The sequence below is a fragment of the Halichoerus grypus genome, chromosome 6 (assembly GCF_964656455.1).
Source record: "Halichoerus grypus chromosome 6, mHalGry1.hap1.1, whole genome shotgun sequence".
NCBI lineage: Eukaryota > Metazoa > Chordata > Mammalia > Carnivora > Phocidae > Halichoerus > Halichoerus grypus.
This window is the reverse complement of record NC_135717.1, coordinates 38,596,018-38,612,645: the sequence shown is the minus strand read 5'-3', so window position 1 is coordinate 38,612,645 and position 16,628 is coordinate 38,596,018. Positions and strand designations below refer to the sequence as shown.

General features: G+C 49.8%; 1 protein-coding gene across 3 annotated transcripts in view; it reads left to right on the top strand.

Annotated features, from left to right (window-relative positions):
• Positions 1–16,628, top strand: part of PDPK1 (3-phosphoinositide dependent protein kinase 1) — an 82,999-nt gene that overhangs the window by 13,767 nt on the left and 52,604 nt on the right. The window contains exon 2 of one of the 3 annotated variants that reach the window (XM_036083201.2): positions 4,384–4,440. The exons of the other annotated variants lie outside the window; for them this stretch is intronic. The gene's annotated coding sequence lies outside the window, so the exon portion shown is untranslated. The remainder of the gene's footprint in view (positions 1–4,383; positions 4,441–16,628) is intronic. 3 annotated transcript variants of the gene reach the window in all.

Below are 16,628 nucleotides of genomic sequence, written 5' to 3'. Positions count from 1 at the left end.
CCCTCTGTGGACCTGTGCACCTCTCACTCACCATGCTCAGTGAGTGAGAGAGCCACCAACCTAGGAGGAGGGCAGTAGTGACGTTCCCGTGTGCAGTGGTGCATGGAGCCCTCCTTTGGGAAATGAGGGGACCAGCCCATCTGGGAAAATTGCTGGGACTCTGACTCTGCTCAGCTGTGTTCTTAGGAAGGTCTCATCTGGAGAGTCACAGCAGCCAGACCCTGGGAGGCAGGTAAGATTGCAAGCCAACTTACTTAGAAAGCTAAGGAGCTTGATAACTGCTCATTTCCGGGCTCTTCTCATTATTAACTGGCTTCCTTCCTTGAGGGTGAGCACTGAGCTGTTCTGCATTCTTTCCTCCCGGAGTGGCCTGTGACTTAGGCTGGACAGGAGACTGAGAGAATAATCTGTTCCCTCAGTGCGTGATCTCTGAAGCTCAGCGTTTACTGCCCTTTTTTTCCATTGTTAACTCGTTTTTTCTTCCTGCAGTTTGGCATTTTTCTTTCATGGGGTTTTTACATTGGTCAAAATTATAGTCTTCTATTGATTGTGTATACGTAGCTGGTTATTATCAGATATACAGCTTCAAAAATGTGTATCTAAATATAGATTTTATTTGTGAATGCATTTTATTCTCTTTCCTAAAAAAAGAAAATAAAACTCATAATCTAAATGACTTTTTTTTTTTTTTTTTAATCTTGGGAAACTCCTGCACACAAGCTGCTGGCACTGTGTTTTGTGTCTCTGGGGTGGAAGGGGGTGAGGATGGGTTGGTGATGGAGAAGAGACATGGACAAGAACCAGGGCTGCACACTCAGGGCCTAAAGGAATCCGTGCGTGAAAAAGATGGCAGCTTAGTGGGTGGAGGACAGCCTGCATGCGCTGCCCACCTCTGTGAGCCCCACCAACCACAGCCCTACCCCAGGGGCTGAAGGGAGACAGTGCCCCAAGGGGAGGGCATTGCCCTGCCAGCCTTTGTGGGGCTGCTCCAGAGAGGAGCGCAGAAGAACCTGGGCCCAGGTGCACTGAGCAGGGAGGGGCTTTCCTGGCAGGGCAGCCCAAAGGGCCGGGCAGCCTGGGCGCAGCCAGGTATGGAGGAAGTTTGAGGAGGGAGCACCATTTCTAGTGCTGGGTAACGTCTGTTTCCAAAAACAGAAGACGGTGGTGGTATTAGGAAATGTATTCTAAACTTTTTCTGTTAGTTTTTTTTCTATCTTTCAAGTGTATTACTTTCCTTCAGTAGCTCTACCTACATTTTTCAAATTAGTGTTGAGGCACTGACTCTGAGTCAAGTTTTTAAATGACAGGATGTTTTCAGATCGTCTAAGTTTTCTTGAAGCTATCAAAGCCTCCAAACAAACTTATTTTTAAAATAAACTTGGGGTGGGACGCCTGGGCGGCTCAGTCAGTTACGCATCTGCCTTTGGCTCAGGTCATGGTCCCAGGGTTCTGGGATCGAGCCCCACATCGGGCTCCTTGCTCGGCGGGGAACCTGGTTCTCCTTCTGCCTGATGTTCCCCCTGCTTATGCGTGCTCTCTCTCTCGGACGGATAAATAAGTAAAATCTTTTTTTTTTAAGATTTATTTATTTATTTATTTGAGAGAGACCCGTCACCCCACTTCCCCTGATGTTAACATCTGTGCAGCCACGCCACATCTGTCAAAACTAAGGAATGAGCGTGGGTGCCAGGCTCTGAACTGAATGCAGCCCTGGTTGGGGCTCTCTCAGTTTCCCCCCAGGGCCCCATCTGGCAGCCACACTCAGTTATCCTCACATCTCCTTGGGCTCCTTTGGTGGTGGACACACTCTGTCTTTCCTTGCTTTTCATGACGAGTACTGGTCAGGTATTTGTAGACTGTCCCTCAGTTTGGGTTTGTTGGATGTCTTTGGTGATGACACTGGGGTTATGGGCTCAGGAAGCATCCCACAGAGGTAGGGTGCCCCTAGGGGCATCCTATCAGGGGTACTGGACTTATGACTGGTGAGGTGAAACAGGATTAGTTCTTATTGATTGGAATTAGGCCTGTGGCCCTGCTCTGCTCTCTGATACTGGTTGTTTTGTCGTAGGACAACCCCCGTATTTCCATTTTGGAAGGGACCTTCATGCTCACCCAGTTGGATCCTCCCGAGTTCCAGATGAAGATACTTGGGACCTGGAGGACTTCTAACTTAGGGACTGGGTCAGGGCTGGCATGAGGTCCAGGTGCCTGCCTGTCCTGGCTGCTTTCTGCCAGCCTGGGCACTCCTGGGACACCACGGGGACCGAGATGTCCCCAGGTGCAGAGTGAACCCGAACTCCCTGATAGAACTGGTTTCTAATCAGGACCAGGTCCGTGTCCCTCTGCAGTATTTGCAGCTAGTGATCCAATGGGCATTTGCCACGGTCTGCTCAGGTCCTCTGCGCCCAGTCCCTTCCTGCTTTCTTTGCAGGCAGGAGGCTGGAGTTATGTCACCTGGCCTTTATGAAAGTAGGTGGTTGGGTTTGATTCGTTCTCTTTTAGCTTTTTTCCTTTCTGGTGAAGCTACAGTTGTTCATTGTCTGAAGACCTTTGTCTTGAGTCACAGATGAACCTGTAACTTGGCTGTTACTTGGGGCTTTTAGATTGAACCCTGAGCAGAATTCGGAGTTTTTTCTAGCCTGGAACTCAGAAGATAAGCATCTCAGGAAAATCCTGAATTTGGTTTATTTTCCCTCCCATCTACACATTTGCCTCTCCAACCTCCTTTCTATATAACCACAGCACCTACGAGACTGTTACGAAGGTAGGAATTGATAGGAAGAAAACAGGGTACGGGTGTAAGGGGAGAGCAGTCCGGATAAAATGATGGTGGTGGCTCCTGGCAGAGGGGCAGATGGGCCTCAGAGCTCTGACCTGCCTGAAGGCCAAGAGAAGGCCAAATACAGATGGGCCTGCCTGCCCACCCTTCCTGCTTTCATCCTCCTTTTCTGTCTCTAAATTGGTTGTTGAGAGGAGGTGTGGATGAATGTCATGCTAGACAAAATAGATCTTTCTCTGCACGCTGATGGTGTTGTGAAGTTCCGCTGTGGGAGTTAGCCATTAACACTGGGACAGTCTTTCTGAGTCTCAGTTGGCTATTATTGTTCCCAGTAAGAAACTATTCAAATTTGCAGATACGGAGCCCAGGAAGGGAGGGCAGCTGCTTATGGTGCCTTTTCAGGTGTCAGGAAAGGTGGGTTCTGCCATCTGTCTCTCTTCTGCTGTTGCAAACCATGCAAGTGTTTGCTGCTGGAGGGGTGTTCCTGCCAGATGACATTTATTCATGTGGCCAGTGACATTCTGGGGGCTGGTTTTTGTTTTTGTTTTTTCCTATTTCAAGGCGTGAGAGCTTTCAGAAGATTAAAAATCAAAAAAGTCTGACCACATTAATCTGGCATTTTCCTTACAGGATAGGTAATCTGTTAGGGTTACTATAACAGTTATCCATATCGCTGTGATTATATGTTTGTGTGTGGATAAACTGATGGAAGATAAACAAAACGAGGACATTTTAAGGAACTGTGGGAAGTTCCCATAGGTCCCTTTACTGCTCTCAAGAATCTTGCACCTTGCCAGGGGAGATGTTGTTCACTTGCAGGTACGTGAGCCGTGGGACAGCAAGGACGGAGTGCAGCCCTGTCCACAATGAGGTTGAAGGACACAGGAGGAAGAGAGGGCACAGTTAGTGAGTCATTATCAGGGAGGGGAAGGTAATGGGGGCAGCTGTAGCAGTCATGTGTGTGGGAAGCACTGAGGGGCTCCAGCCCAGCAGAGAGCACCAGAGGAGAGGGGAGGGAATGGTAGGGCTGGAACCCCAGAGAAAGGTCCTCATTTCATTGGAAGTGCCCATGTGCTTTAGATTTTATTTTAAGTTTTGACTTTTGGAGGCCGTGGGAGGTTTCCCCTAAGGAGCTGGGGTCGGAAATTGGAGAGTGGGAAAGAGGAGGCCCCCAGGGTTTGGCTCCCCTGGGTAGGACAGGAAACAGTTCAGCATCTGCTGGCCTTAGCGCTTCACGAGGTAACCTTTTGATCCAAGTTAGGTATCACTCAGATTTCCAGACTAGATTGTGGGGAAAACGTTTGCTGAATGAGTTTAATTCCCAGTGAGAGGTCCAGATTTAAGTGGTGTATAATTAATGTGGTTTTAGATTAGAAACCCAGTCTTTCTTAGTTGTCAACTTTAATATGTTAAATTATTAATTTTAAAGCAAAACAGAAGGCAAGAGAGTGTTGTTATTGTTTTCTGACTAATAATAGATTTTACTTAGTAAAGCTTTTAATGCATATTCATTCTAGATTTTGTCCAAGGTTATTTGGCTGTGAAATGAAATCTGAAGTATATGGATTAATTGTCTTTGAAATGTTGCTGTTTTTCTGATATAGCTCCGGGATGACAGGCTTGAAAAGCAGAAGTAGGATTTCCACACTGGGCCCCCACTGGTAGGTAATGATTTCTGCCCCACTCAGAGGATCTGTGTCAGAAAGATACTAGCTTATTCATCTTGTTAGCAAGTATCTCATCACACATTGTGAGTCCTTGTTGAATGAGTGAACTGGTGAACCTGGAAGTTCAAAAGGTCTGTTGGTCCCATGTGATATCACCAGTGTCCTTGGAGGACTTAGTGGCCCCTGTGGTGGGTGGGCCACTCAGAAGGCCTCTCGAAGCCCCTACCCGCTGGGAGCTCCTGTGCCAGCCCTGTTGGCCCTGCCCAGGTCGGACTTTGTCCTTGGCAGCTAACAAGGTTAATAGTTACAGGGAGCCCACTAGAAGATCTGTTTTTCACCCAGTGGCCCAGCAATTCTCATTGTTTCCTTTCTGTCTTCTTCTTCTTCTTTTTTTTTTTAAACTAAATTGGGACCCCTGTTGGACCTGACATGGTTTTGTCTCCTGTTTTCACTTAACATTTTTGCTTGAGCTTTTCTGTAACCCTCTGCTTCAGTCCTCTCTGGGTAAACCGCGAGCTTCTGTTGGTGGACGTTTACGAAGGCTGTTTCCAGTTTTCCAGTTGTTAGTAATTTCTTAATGAATGCTTTTTGTTTGTTTTTGTTTTTGTTTTTGTTTTTTAAGTAATCTCTGCATCCACTGTGGGGCTCGAACTCACAACCCTGAGATCTAGAGTTGTATGCTCCACCGACGGAGCCAGCCAGGCGCCCTTGAATGTTTTTGTAATGCAAATTTTAGTCTGAATTTCTTATTCTTTGGGCTAGATTCTGTGCATATGAATTTGCCAGGGCAGAGGGTGTGAGCCTAAGGTGTTTTATAGTAGTGATTACTAAATGCACCCCACGAAGGGCCTGCCAGGTTAGGGCCCCACTTCTTCATTACCTGGCTGATATGGAATATCAGCATCTGAGACACCCTCTGCTAACTGGGGTGGAGTTTGAATGTGGCTTCACTGCTGGGTGTGGGACTATGGCCAGGGATCTGCCTTGTGTGTCAGTGTCCCCAAAAAAAGGGATGTGAGGGGTCCCTGGGTGGCTTAGTTATTAAGCGTCTGCCTTCGGCTGAGGTCATGATCACAGGATCCTGGGATCAAGCCCCACATTGGGCTCCCTGCTCAGCGGAGAGCCTGCTTCTCCCTCTCCCACTCCCCCGCTTATATTCCCTCTCTCACTGTGTCTGTCAAATAAAATCTTAAAAAAAAAGGGGGGGGGATGTTGAGAGTTATTTTGAGGACTAACCATGATAATATGTGTAAAATGCTGAGAGGAGTCTGTAGGAAACAGTAAGCACTTAATAAATGTTAATTATTTATTAGAAGTAGAGAAAAAATAGCATTTCATTAATTTTACCTTAAGCAGTGGTAAAGATGTACCTATAAGGGGTATATATAATTATATGGGGAATTAAAAGAATGAACACATAAACAGATTCACATGTGTACCCACCACCCTGCATTAAACATAGGGTTTGGCTAAGTTCTTAGGAGCCTTCTGAGTGACCCTCCTGATTGTAATCTTATCCCCTGCGGTCCAGGGGTAACTGGCATCCTGATGTTCATGTTAATCAACTTAATGGTGTGTGAAGGTTACCTTTAGGCACTTCCAAAATTCGGGAAGTAAGCAGAGCTTCTGTGTCCACGCAGACTGTACTTCAGCGTCGCCTAGTGTGTGTGTGGTGACGTCCGTACAGAGTTAACAGTGAGGAGGCAGTGTTTGCTGAGGGCTGCCATCTGTCAGGCCCGAGGACTAGACCAAGGTGGCTGGTAGCCCCGACCTTGTGTTCTGCCACCTGCCTCTCCTGCTTCTTGCTGGGGGGCGGGCTCCAAGGGGCTGGAGGACAGCGTGGAAGACAGGTGCAGTGGCATCCTCAGGGATTACCCACTGAATGCTTCTCCCTTCCTTCTTGCCCTTTCTCCACCCTGTTCCGTCGAACAATGGAAACAGTCTTACTCTGGTCTTCTTTAAATCCAGCCTGCTGACCACCTGGAGCTTCTGCTGGTGAATGTGGTTCCACACTGGTTAGGAGAAGCTGCCTTTGGCTTTGTGTGGTGCTGCACTGGAGGACTGGTGGCCACTAGTCTTGTGTGGCCCGCAGAGCATGTGGCCCAGTGTGTGTTAGGAGCTCAGGCAGACAGGCACCAGGCCGAGAATCCCTCCCGCCACCTTAGGTCCTAGCCACGCCTGGTCTGCCGACACACCTCACAGGCTGCTTCCTGCTCTTGTCTCTTGAAGGCACTCAGCAGCCCTCAAGGGCTGGGTCGATGTTATCAAGCTCATTTGATAGAAGAGTAAATTATGGTTCAGAGAGTGTGGCTTCCCCATGGTTACCCCTGGTTTCAGCTAAGTCACAAATCTAGAACTTGGGTCCTGGATTTTGCTACTGCACCACAGTTGTTCCTCGTGGTGGAAGTTGGGGCTGTTGGGGAGGCAGCAGTGGTTGCTGGGCCTTGCTTTGTGGGATCTCTTGGGGTGGGAGGAGGTTCTTACTGAAATATTCTTTGCCACTGAGCCCAGTTGATGTGAGAGCAGTGTTCCTTTGGGGGTGAGCTGGCCGAATTGGGGGCAGCTTCCCACCTGTTTTTATACAGGGGCCTCGCGGGAGGTGTTCCCACGGTGTGGTGTCTCGCCTATACCTCTCTCAGGGTGTTTCAGAGCCCCAGAGCATGCTCTGCCCAGACAGTGTTTAAAGACCACTTAGCTTTTTGAGTTTGGGATCCTTTCCCAAGGAGAGGTTGCTGGCTGGAACCTTAAGCTGCGTGGCAGCATCTTGACCATAGAAGGGCCTGATTTTGATCGTGGTTTCTCTCCTGGTGGTTAGGGGGCTCAGCCTTCCTGTATCATTTTATCTGCCTCAGAGTTAGAATTGGGCCTCCCAAGACCGTATATAGTGGATTCCATTTTACTTAGACACATAAACCACATTTGTGAAGGGGATGGGCTTCATTTTTTGCCTCAAAAGGCTTAATTTATGATCTGATGACCCTTGGATGGGAAACCTTTGTGTGTCTTCTGTGTTATTTAATCGTAAAAGTGCTTCTAGTGTGCTCCCTCTGAGTAGTCTGGCTGGTGTGCTTTGCATAGATTAACTCATTAAATCCTCACAGCAAGGGGTGCCTGGGTAACTCGGTTGAGTGTAGTTCAGCTCTTGGTTTCTGCTCAGGTCATGATCTTGGGGTGGTGGGATCGAGCCCCGTGTCAGGCTCTGCCCTTATAAGATTCTCTTCCTCTCCTTCTGCCCCTCCTGCTTGTGCTCTCTCTCTCAAATAAATCCTTACAGCAAGCCTGGGAGCTCTGGTTCTCCTTATCCTTGGCTATGAGGTGGAGAGTCTGAGCCACTGAGAGGTGACTGATGTAACTTGTTCAAGGTCAGACAGCCAGTGAGGAGCAGAGCTGAGATCCGAACCTGTGGAGTGCAAGTTCCAACAGTTTCATGCTAATGCTTCTTTCTTGTAACTTGTCTATCTGAGGCCCAGACTAGTAGTTCATACGAAGAAGGTTTAGACAGCTTAGTAACTAATGATTAAGAGTTTGGATATTTATTCTTGTGGTGTCATGGAATTAGGTTCTTCCTCAGTGTGTTTGTAGAAATGTAAAAACCCGGGGCGCCTGGAGGGCTCAGTCGGTTAAGCGGCTGCCTTCAGCTCAGGTCATGATCTCGGGGTCCTGGGATCGGGATCGAGCCCCATGTCGGGCTCCCTGCTCAGCAGAGAGCCTGCAACTCCCTCCTTCTGCCTGCCGCTCTGCCTACTTGTGCTCTCTGTCAAATAAATAAAATCTTAAAAAAAAAAAAAAATGTAAAATTGTTAGGAGCCAAGACATGTTTCAAGAACCTACTTGCATTGCTCGCATATGGAGGGTGTAGGGCCACAGCTTTGAATCCTTGGCTTGTGCGGAGATGTGGCCTTCCCCTCAAGGTGAAAGACTTTCTCATCACACCAGCCCTGAGTCCGGCGTCAGACTCCCCAAGCTCCGTCTTTGTTTGAAATCCTTGCTTAATTTGCATTTTATCCTTCCTGAAGAGATAAAGATAAGACACAGATAAAGAAACATCTGGAGGGATCTGAGAATTGCCAGTTAGTCCTCTTCCTGCAAATCCCGCTCCTCTGCCTCCTGGTGTCCACCCAGGTGCTGTTGCCTTTTCTCCTTCTTGTCCCAGAGGCTCAGGTAGGATTGGGCTCTTAGTAGGTGTTCAGTGGGATGTGTGGATAAATCACTTTTCATTGTGAAGTGTTTTAAAGTACATTTTTTAAACAAAAGAGGAAAAACCATGAGTTTCCCATCCTAACACCACCTTCAAACCACTTCAAACCACTTCAGGCTCAAGAGCACCTTTACAGCTTGAGCCCCATCCTCTGTCCCCTGTGTAGACGTGGCAGCCCTGGGAGTTACTGTGGCTTCTCCCCAGACACTGGCAGCAGCCTCCTCTGGCCTGGCTGAGCTTGCTCACCCCTGCCTGCGCTTTCCCACCTGCCCAGTGAGGGCCGTCTTGCCACCACTGATTACTGACTGTGAGATGTGCTTTAAAAACATGGGGCTCTGTATTTTCAAAATAAGCTTCCAGGGGCGCCTGGCTGGTTGAGTCAGTGGAGCATGCAACTCTCGGCCTCGGGGGGTTGTAGGTTTGGGTTCCATGTTGGGTGTAAAGATTACTTAAAAAGAAAATCTTTAAAAAAATTAAAATAAGCTTCCATCTACCTGGCAGTCTCCTAAGGGTTAGTGAAGCTGTCTTGTCTGGTGCCTGAGACTGGGTGGGACGTGCGAAGGAAATCTGTGGGTCATTTGTTCTCCTTTGTCCCAAGTTTATTTGTGTTTTAATTTGTGTGTCAAAAACATTTGTTACTTTTAGCAGTTGTGAATGGTAGATACTGGATATTTTGATGCTGATATTTTCCTTAACTCTTAGTGGGTGAGCAGTGTACTATATAGTTCAGTTGAGCCTTACTTTTTTTTTTTTTTAAAGATTTTATTTATTTATTTGACAGAGAGAGGCGCAGCGAGAGAGGGAACACAAGCAGGGGGAGTGGGAGAGGGAGAAGCAGGTTTCCCGCCGAGCAGGGAGCCCGATGTGGGGCTCGATCCCAGGACCCCGGGATCATGACCTGAGCTGAAGGCAGACACTTAACGACTGAGCCACCCCAGCGCCCCTAGTTGAGGCTTACTTAATACGTTTTTGGTGGATATGAAAATGTAACTTGATTTCAAATTAATTCTCCCTTGAAAGTTTGTACTTCTAAGAGGGGACTGTTGAATTCAACACTCAAACTGTCAAAGAAGTTGAAATTCTTTAAGTTTTTACATACAATTTGTATGAAACAAGTTAAAGTGTACGGAAAATGCCCAGTTTACAAATGGATTGTATTCTTACAAGTTCACTTGGAAGTCAGGGTTTTGTTTATTTGTTTGTTTTAAGATTTATTTAAGAGCGGTGCTTGTGCATGCGCGCAGGGGGAGGGGCAGAGGGAGTGAGAATCCTCAAGCCGACTTCACACTCAGCATGGAGTCCCACGTTGGGGGTTTGGGATCAAGAGCCTGCTGGCCGGCCAGCCACCTGAGTCATCCAGGCACCTCTCGGAATCAGTTGTTTAGGAATCAGTTGTTTAAGACTCGTGCTTGTCTTCCTGTCAGAGTCGCTCTTGTGAAGGGCTGCTTGTCATCCCCACTCTGAAAAGGTGAGGGAGCACGGCAGGTAGCACTCCTGCTTACTGTCTACCACACACTCATCTGTACAGAATGAGATGCATGTTGAGAGGAGCTGGGGGGGACATGGTGACACCTTTTCCAGAGGCTTCAAGGTGCCAGAAGTCAGTGGCACTGATTCTTGTAGCCAGTTCAATTGAGAACAGCTGTCCTTCCTCGTTCTCGAGCAAGCTTCGCCACAGACACATCTTTCCCATTCTCAGTGGTGAGGCAGTTACTGAAGCTTGTCCTCACCAGCCGCACAGGAGGTAGGGGAGAAACACAGAAGGGGATCTTCTTCTGAGGGAGGGGGAGATGGTGGGGTGCTGGTACTGGGAAGTGGGGGCCGAACGGTAGGGGCTGGGCATGCCCGTGGGGGGGCTCCTGGCAGGAGAGGGGCAGCACTGATGTAGGCCGGCCCCTGCTGTGAGGCTGGCGAAGCAGCTCGCAGCGCCCAGCCATTCCTTGGGTGTGAGGGGCTTGGACTTGGGGTATGCACGTGTGGGTAGGAAAGGCGAGCGATCATAACTCTCATGGTGACATGGTGCCCATGGGACCAGGCAGAGGGCTGTGTTCTTGAGAACTTTTCTTGTGATCAGCTTCATTTTATTAGGGAGGATGGGGATGCGGGACAGGCATAACTAGGGTTTTGTTACTTTAAATTTCTCTAGAAATTTAAATTTCAGAAGCTATTGAGTAACCAAAATTATTTACTTACCACAATTTTGGGTCATCAGGTGGGTGGTAAGCTGACTGGGTTGTGCCGGGAGGGAATGACTCAGCGCAGGTCCTGGGTCACCCGCGATCCCCGAGCTGTGCTGCCTCCACAGGGCGGAGTGCTGGCAAGCTGGAAGGGGCATCTCGGGACCAGAACCCGCCCTGTGAGGCCACCAGTCAGCACGTTTCCCCCAGATTGTGGCAGACCGGTTCCATGCTGTTTATGCTGCTTAAGTACCACCTCGAGACGTTTAAAAAAAAAATTAGCTGTTAAGAATAACAGCTATTATACAAATAAACATTTGGACTTTTCACACTGGAAGAGGGCTTTTCTCTTAGGCTTTTTGTTTCACAGTTGATGCTTAAATGCTTCAAAGAGTCATACTGTGGCTATCTTTCTTAGCTACAGAAGTAAACTTCATCACTAGAACATACTCATGCCCGTGAGTTACAGCTTTGGGAAGAGAAAGCACGAGCATCCAGCTGACCCTACAAACATCTCTGTCAGGGAGGGGCCCTGAGAGGTGGGTCTTGCACTGAGGTGCTTGGCTGGCATGCGGTGGCTGAGACAGGAAGGAAATTGCAGATTTCCATGAAGGAGGAAGGCTGCCCATGACAGGTTCCTATGTGATTGTGCCCATAATTGCTGGAGCAGAGGGGACACCAGAGTAGCAGAGGTCTGGTGGCCAGCATCTCAGAGCCCAGGGCTGACGCAGGATAGTACAGCTGGGGCTAGGGTAGCATCACAGTCTGGTTCAGGAGATGCTTGGGCCCTTCTGGGCAGCCCCATTTCTCATGCTCCCACCCCTGCACTTCGAGGTACCCAGAGCTTACCAGAAGTGACCCCAGAAGGGATTTTTCAGGGGCGCTGAGGTCCCTTCCTGGCACCCAGGGGTTCTGTCTGGAGGTGGCCTGTACTGTGGGTCAAACTGGGCTGCTGAGTCTAGAGGTGCTCTTGCCTCAGGGCCTTTGCACTGGCCAGTCCTCTGCTGAGAAGGTTCTCCCCAGATTTCTTGGGGCTTTCCCCATCTCCTTGAGTTTTTGCTCCGATGTCACTTTCCCAGTAAGGGCTTCTGTGTTTAAATTTGCATATCCCACAGCTACTCACCTCAAATAGTCCTGTCTTCCTTCCTGGCTGTTCTTTTCTCATGGTAGTTATCACCATCCAACACTGCAACACTACCTGTTGTTTGTTTTTTGGGGTGTCTGTGTGCCATACCAGAATGTAGCCGCCTTTTTTTTTTTTTTAGATTTTATTTATTCATTTGACAGAGAGTGGGGGGACCGAGAGAGCACAAGTAGCGGGAGTGGCAGGCAGAGGGAGAAGCAGGCTTCCTGCTGAGCAAGAAGCCCAATGTGGGACTCGATCCCAGGACCCTAGGATCATGACCTGAGCTGAAGGCAGCCACGCAACCGACTGAGCCACCCAGGAGCCCCCAGAATGTAGCCTTCTTAACGGTGTAGGCTTGGCTGTGTTCTTTGTTGCATCTCCAATACGTAGAGCGGTGCATGGCACATAGTAGGTACTCAGTGAACATTTGTTGAAGTGCGTAAAGCATTGTGGTCTTGATGGGGCTGCATTTGCTTCAAATCGCTGAAGCTGCGGGGGGGCTCTGGCGTTTGACGTAAAGCACATAATGGCAAAGCAGGTGTGTCTGTGTCTGTCTGTCTGTCTTACAGCATCTGTTATCGCCATCTCAAAAATCCAGAGTTCTTTCTACACTTAACTTGGATGTTGATTTCAGAATGACTTGCTTTTCTTTCTGACTCGTGACAGCTGCTGTATTTTGAATCTGAAACATTAGAGGAAAGTGAAACTTTAAAATGTGTGATGCATGCGGGGCACCCGGGGTGTGGGGGGTGTGGTCGGTGAGGCAGCCGGATCTTGGTTCCAGCTCAGGTCATGATCTCAGGGTCATGATCTCAGGGTCATGGGATTGGCCTGCATCAGACTCTGAGCTCAGATACTCATTCTCTCTCTCTCTCTCTTTCTTCTCCCCCCCCACCCGCCGTTTCCCTCGCCCAAGCACACGCTCTCTCTTTGTCTCTCTCTCTCTAAAATAAATAAGTCTTTAAAAAAATGTGATACATGATTAGCTGTCATTACATTTTACTTTCTGTACATGAATATTCTCCTCCTTGCTGTGCAGCCCCATCTAAGCTGCCAGCACCCTCCTGGCTCTCCACCTGAGGCCACTCCCAGCACCTGAGAGACTCCCTCCACCAAGCCTCCTGCCAACTCACGCTTTAGCCCCATGGCAGCCACAGGTCTGCTTGGGCTACTTCGTGCCCCCAGCACTGGCCCATCTCTGTCGTGGCCACCCTCTCAGCTTTGGCCAGCCAGTTTTGTAAATGACATCAGGCCCATTACCCTGTCGGGATGTCGCTTCCTAGGGGCAGGGACTACATCTGCCTTATGGCCATGTCCCTGGACGGTTGCAAGCACAGTGGTAATGTTTATTGAATTAATAAAGTAGTTAATTGACCTTCTTTAAGAAACTCTGATGAGCAGGGCGCCTGGGTGGCACATTCAGTTGAGCATCTGATTCTTGGTTTCAGCTCAGGTCATGATCTCAGGGTTGTGAGATTGAGCCTCGAGTCGGGCTCCATGCTCAGTGTGGAGTCTGCTTGTCCCTCTCCCTCTGCCCACCCCCCCCCCCCCGCCGCTTACACACGCTCGCTCTGTCAGATAAATAAAGTCTTAAAAAAAAAAAAAAAGGAAACTGATGAGCAAAATGAGCACATATGTTCCTATGAAGTAACAGAGAATCCGTGGCTTTGGAGAGTAAGGTGTACTTATGGGAGTCTCCCTGACAGCCTGAGTTGTCTGCACTGGGTGGGTTCAAGGTCTTGGAGCTCCCCTTACCCTCCCAGGACAGGGGTTGCTGGATGTGCTCTAAATTGTGGCAAACAATAGAATCTGCTGAGCCAGGGGGTGGAGGGTTGGGGCGGAGGCAGTGGGGCCCTGGGAATGAGAGGTAGAGGGGGTGGTGGTTGTGACTGTATGTGCCGCCTGCTGGTTTGTGTGGAGGCACTTGGTGTCCTCTCCCCGCCCCTGCTGAGCCTGGTCTCAGGGCCACTCACCACCCTCCAGTGTCTCCATCTCTGGAGCAAGCGCCCTGTTTGTCTCTTCTTACTATGGCCAAGCCTTCTACTTCGGTACCTGCCAAACCAAAGCAGGCACGGCACGGCTCGGCTCAGGCTGACGGTTTCAGCCAGCTACCAACAATACAGGAAGACGACTAAATAGTTTTTATACTAAGGTGCTGTGGGTCTCTTAAAGGAGAGGCTTATTAATGCCTTCTAACCTTTCATTGGAATTGTGCTTTGGGGCAGGGTGAACTTGCCAGGAAAGGTAAGAGTATCAGGTGCATTCGTGTTTACAGGTGGGGAAAAGCAGGGCTTAGCTTTTATCTCATGACAGTCTCCGTGAAGTATACAGAACACAGTGTTTCTCTGCCCAGGATCTCAGTCCTAGACCACCTGCGGGGTACAGTGGTAAGAATAATGTGTGGGATTGTTGTAAGTTTTTTTTTTTAATTTTTTATTCATTTTTTAGAGAGAGTGAGCATGACCAGGGGGAGGGGCAGAGGGAGAAGCAGACTCCCCGCTGAGCAGGGAGCCCCACGTGGGGCTCAATCCCAGGCCCCTTTACCTGCTGTCTAGGGAGAGCTCCTTCCCAGAGAGGTGCCTCCCTCCGGGAGCTGTCATTCTGGGACAGGCTGAGAGGCTGCAGGTCTGGCGTGCTCAGTGGCTTCTCTCTCATGTGCCACTTCTGGCTGGATGAGTTCTTATTTGCATATGCCTGCTTTACCATGGAATAAATGGTGTTCTTTACGGCACTCAGAGTGGGCTTCTAGCTGTTTCTACTTTTCCAGCTCCAAGTTGAGAGTTTATTTCATTAGTTTAAAAAAATCTTAAATTAGAGAAATTATTGAGTATAATCTTACAGCAGGTGAAATGTCAAAGGCTGGCATTTGGAAACAGCATTGTCAAGCAGAGTTCCAGCCAAAACCTGTGTGTTGGCCAGCTGAGCCCAGAGCCCTGGAGAAACTGAATAAGAAGCCAGGGCTCGTCCCCAGCCCAGGCCTCGCAGCTGCTGTTGGAGCAGCGGGCTGCTTTCCCAAGAGCAGGGGGCTGTGGGGAGACACTTCAGATGCGGGCGTCTTTGCTGGATTGCCGTTCTTACCCTCTTGAGAGTTGAATGTGGGTCTGGCTGCTGAGGGAGTGGGCTGTTACCCCCACCCACCCGTTGGGGGTGTACCCACCCCCTTCTGTGCCTCTCCTCCAGTTCCCGCAGCAGCTACTGGCCCCGCTTCCTTGCACCGCCACTGGGCTCGGGAGAGCTGGGAGCACGTTGGTGCTGTGCTTTCTTCTGCCCCAGTCTGGTATTGCTCGGTGTGAAGCCACACCCCTGGTTGGGAGTCTTACCGCCAAGCCTCATCAGCACTGTCCTGTATACTGTTTAGGTCATGGGAGTTTGTTGTTGTTTCCCAAACACGGCATTAGGGTTTGTTAACATGCCTTTTTCAGACTGGGTCTACCTGCCGCTCTCCGTGGATCCCAGCTTCCGGTCCTTGTCCTTCCTTCTCCCTCCTGCTCCACGGGGCCTCCCTGAGGGCTGCATGCTTTCAGGGGGGGTCACTGAACACTTGGTGGGGTTCTTCCTGGGGGGGGGAGCATGGAGTTTGCCAGAATAGAGCAGGACTTCTCCCCCAGGAACTGTTGCCACTCAGACCTGATCATTCTTTGTTGTGGGGCCGTCCTGTTCATTGTGGGGTGTTTACAGCATCTCTGCATCTACCTACCAGATGCAGTACCCCTTTTCCCTCCCCCAGTTAGCACCCCAAAATGTCTCCAGACATCGCTAAGGGTCCCCTGGGGAGCAGAATCAGCCTAGATGAGAACCACTGGGATGGAAGATGTGTCAGTGGCTGCAAACTTCCTAAGACTAGGAGCTCACGGTGGTCGGCTCCCCCGTAGCAGGCTGTGCTTTAGTGTGGCCTTGGTGACTCCCAGAATGAGCCCCATGTTGGGGCAGCCAAGAGACGGAGGCTGTTCTCATGCTCACTGCTTCTGGCCAGGGAACAGGCACTCATTTTGGGAAGGAGCTCCGGGAGCACATGTGGGCCTCCTGGTGCTCTTGGCCCTGGACTGCTGCAGCCTCAGGCTTGGAGTCCCCTACATCCCGTGTGTGGACACGGGGCAGCCCCCTGGCACTGCAGGTGTGCGGGAGAGTGGCTGGTCGCGGTCCGAGTCCTATCTCTCTCCCTCTGCCACTCCCAGCAGAATGCATACACCTCCTGACTTTGAAATGGCACTTCTCCTCTCACACCTGCTCAGGTGGCCTGGGCATTTTCTGTGGCGCTTACCGTCCTCACATGTGGACGGATGGCAGAGAGGAAGGGAGCAGGTTTTCTCCAGTGTGACGCTCTACTTCCTCAGCAGTGCCAGGCCACGTGCTGCTCTGGGTCACAGGGTCTGTTGGGTCAGGTCCGCATTCATCAAGACAGCCCATTAGGGCGCCTGGCTGGCTCAGTCGGTTAAGCATCCGCCTTCTGCTCAGGTCATGATCCCAGGGTCCTGGGATCAAGTCCTGAGTAGGGAATCCCTGCTCAGCGGGGAGCCTGCTTCTCCCTCTCCCTCTGCCTGCCTCTCTGCCTACTTGTGCTCTCTGTCAAAAAAAATAAATAAAATCTTAAAAAAAACCTTTAAAAAAAAAAAAGAAACAAAACCCAGCCCATTAGTTCCCAGTGCACCGCACAGCGTGGCCAGCAGCCTGCCACAGAGCC